Consider the following 3,768-nt stretch of genomic DNA (forward strand, 5'->3'; position numbering starts at 1 on the left):
TAGGTGTCCCTGGGGGTGCCCTGGCTGTCCCTGGGGGTCCCTGGCTGTCCCCTAGGTGTCCCTAGGGGTGCCTTGTCTGTCCCTGGGGGGGCCCTGGGTGTACCCTGGTGTCCCTGGGAGGGCCCTGGCTGTCCCCTAAGTGTCCCTGGGGGTGCTCTGGTGTCCCTGGGGATGCCCTGACTGTGCCCTAGCTGTCCCTGGGGGTGCCCTGGGTGTCCCTGGGGTGCCCTGGCTGTCCCCTAGGTGTCCCTGGGGGTGCCCTGGCTGTCCCTGAGGTGCTCTAGGGGTGCCCCGGCTGTCCCTGGGGTGCCCTGGCTGTCCCCTAGGTGTCCCTGGGGTATCGTGGCTGTCCCCTTGGTGTCCCTGGGGGTGACCTGCCTTTCCCCTAAGTGTCCCTGGAGGTGCCCTGGCTGTCCCCTTGGTGTCCCTGGGGGTGCCCTGGCTGTCCCATAGGTGTCCCTGGACGTGCCCTGGATGTCCCCTTGGTGTCCCTGGGGGTGCCCTGGGTGTCCCTGGGGTGCCCTGGCTGTCCCCTAGGTGTCCCCGGGGATGCCCTGGCTATCCCTGGGGGGGCCCTGGCTGTCCCTGGTGTGCCCTAGCTGTCCCCTACGTGTCCCTGGGGGTGCCCTGGGTGTCCCTGAGGTGCTCTAGGGGTGCCCCGGCTGTCCCTGGGGGTGCCCAGGCTGTCCACTAGGGGTCCCTGGGGGTACCCTGGCTGTCCCTGGGGCGCCCTGGCTGTCCCCTAGGTGTCCCTGGGGTGCCGTGGCTGTCCCCTTGGTGTCCCTGGGGGTGACCTCCCTGTCCCCTAGGTGTCCCTGGAGGTGCCCTGGCTGTCCCCTTGGTGTCCCTGGGGGTGCCCTGGCTGTCCCATAGGTGTCCCTGGGGGTGCCCTTGGTGTCCCTGGGGTGCCCTGGCTGTCCCCTAGGTGTCCCCGGGGATGCCCTGGCTATCCCTGGGGGGCCCCTGGCTTTCCCTGGGGTGCCCTAGCTGTCCCCTAGGTGTCCCTGGGGGTGCCCTGGGTGTCCCTCTGGGTGCCCTGGCTGTCCCCTAGGTGTCCCTGGGGTCCCCTGGGTGTCCCCGGGGATGCCCTGGCTGTTCCTGTGGTGCCCTGGCTGTCTTCTAGGTGTCCCTGGGGGGCCCTGGCTGTCCCCTCGGTGTCCCTGGGGGTGCCCTGGGTGTCCCCTAGGTGTCCCTGGGGGTGCCCTGGGTGTCCCTGTGGGTGCCCTGGCTGTCCCCTAGGTGTCCCTGGGGTGCCCTGGCTGTCCTTTAGGTGTCCCTGGGGGTGCCCTGGCTGTCCCCTAGGTGTCCCTGCCTCGCTCGTATCCTCGACTCCGCCTCCGGCGCCATGGTGACACCCCTCCCAGTCTGGACCGGTGTGGCCACACCCCTTCCCCTGGGGCCATTAGACCCATCGCAGTACAGACCAGTAAGGCACCGTGTGCCCACCATGGACCCCCACACGCCTGCCAGTTCGTCCCAGTCCACTCCCCGTCCATCCCAGTTCTCTCTGATCACCCTCCCAGTGCTCCCAGTCCATCCCAGTCCCGCAGGTGCTGGTGCTTGTGGCTTGATCAGCTGGTGCCTGTCCGCAACGTGGAGCGGGTCAAATGAGGCCTCAGGGGGAGGGGGGGGCGGATTTTGGGGGGTCCTGGGGGTCCCGAGTTGTCCTGGAGGGGTTTGGGGGGTCTGCGGGGAGTCTCAAGGGGCTGCTGTGGGTGTTTTTCGGGGATCTTCGGGAGGTTTGGGCGGCCCATTTGAGGCATCAAAGGAACCTGAGGAGGGTTTTGCGGGCTCCTGGAGGTCGGGGGGGCCCTGGGGGTGGTTTGGGGGGCACTGGGGGGTTCCAGCCCGTGACCCCCCCCCGTTTTTGACCCCCCCGCCCCCCCGAGCTGTTTCGGTCTCATCGACGCCCTCCTGAAGCCCAAGGGGGGGTGGGCGCTGGGCCCCCCCCGCTGCCCCCTCCCCCTGCCACCCCCGCGACGCCCTGCAGGTGAGGGACCCCCAAAAACCCCTCCCCAGACCCCAAATTCACCCCTGGGACCCCAAAAAACCCCCAAAACCTCTCCCCGGACCCCAAATTCACCCCTGAGGCCCCAAAAAACCCCCAAACCCCTCCCCATGAACCCCAAATCCACCCCTGGGACCCCCCAAAACCTCCCCAGGACCCCAGATCCACCCCGGGACCCCCAAATCCATCCCTTGGACCCCCAAAAACCCCCAAATCCATCCCTGGGACCCCCCAAAACCTCCCTTCAAACCCCAAATTCACCCCTCGGACCTCCAGAATCCTTCCACAGGACCCCTCAGGGGTCGTTCCCCACGAAAAAGTGCGGGAAACGTGAGGGGAGAAAAAGGGCGGGAAACGTGAGGGGAGAAAAAGGGCGGGATCAAGTGGAGGGGATCAATGGAATTTTGGGGGGGGTCAGCGACGCTGAGGAAGGATCAATGGAATATTGGGGGGGCATCAATGACATTGGGGGGGTCAGTGACACTCGGGTGGGGATCAATGATGCTGTGGGGGGGTCGATATCAGCTCGAGGGGCGGCCATGGGTTTTTGGGGGGCCGCAACGCAGGCATCCGTGCTGGGTTTGGAGCGGGGGGGCCCCTTCAACCTCTGGGGGGGCCCTGGCTGTCCCCTGGCTGTACCTGGGGGTGCCCTGCCTGTCCCCTAGGTGTCCCTGGGGATGCCCTGGAGTCCCTGGGGGTGCCCTGGCTGTCCCTGGGGGTCCCTGGCTGTCCCCTAGGTGTCCCTGGGGTGCCCTGGCTTTCCCTGGGGTGCCCTGGCTGTCCCCTAGGTGTCCTTGGGGTGCCTTGCTGTCCCCAAGGCGTCCCTGGGGTGCCCTGGCTGTCCCCTAGGTGTCCCTGGGGGTGCCCTGGCTGTCCCTGGGGGTCCCTGGCTGTCCCCTAGGTGTCCCTAGGGGTGCCTTGTCTGTCCCTGGGGGGGCCCTGGGTGTACCCTGGTGTCCCTGGGAGGGCCCTGGCTGTCCCCTAAGTGTCCCTGGGGGTGCTCTGGTGTCCCTGGGGATGCCCTGACTGTGCCCTAGCTGTCCCTGGGGGTGCCCTGGGTGTCCCTGGGGTGCCCTGGCTGTCCCCTAGGTGTCCCTGGGGGTGCCCTGGCTGTCCCTGAGGTGCTCTAGGGGTGCCCCGGCTGTCCCTGGGGTGCCCTGGCTGTCCCCTAGGTGTCCCTGGGGTGCCGTGGCTGTCCCCTTGGTGTCCCTGGGGGTGACCTGCCTTTCCCCTAGGTGTCCCTGGAGGTGCCCTGGCTGTCCCCTTGGTGTCCCTGGGGGTGCCCTGGCTGTCCCATAGGTGTCCCTGGACGTGCCCTGGATGTCCCCTTGGTGTCCCTGGGGGTGCCCTGGGTGTCCCTGGGGTGCCCTGGCTGTCCCCTAGGTGTCCCCGGGGATGCCCTGGCTATCCCTGGGGGGGCCCTGGCTGTCCCTGGTGTGCCCTAGCTGTCCCCTACGTGTCCCTGGGGGTGCCCTGGGTGTCCCTGAGGTGCTCTAGGGGTGCCCCGGCTGTCCCTGGGGGTGCCCAGGCTGTCCACTAGGGGTCCCTGGGGGTACCCTGGCTGTCCCTGGGGCGCCCTGGCTGTCCCCTAGGTGTCCCTGGGGTGCCGTGGCTGTCCCCTTGGTGTCCCTGGGGGTGACCTCCCTGTCCCCTAGGTGTCCCTGGAGGTGCCCTGGCTGTCCCCTTGGTGTCCCTGGGGGTGCCCTGGCTGTCCCATAGGTGTCCCTGGGGGTGCCCTTGGTGTCCCTGGGGTGCCCTGG

The sequence above is a fragment of the Chamaea fasciata genome, unplaced genomic scaffold (genome assembly GCF_029207755.1).
Source record: "Chamaea fasciata isolate MVZ Bird 193981 ecotype frontalis unplaced genomic scaffold, bChaFas1.0.hap1 SCAF_151, whole genome shotgun sequence".
NCBI classification, from domain to species: Eukaryota; Metazoa; Chordata; class Aves; order Passeriformes; family Sylviidae; genus Chamaea; species Chamaea fasciata.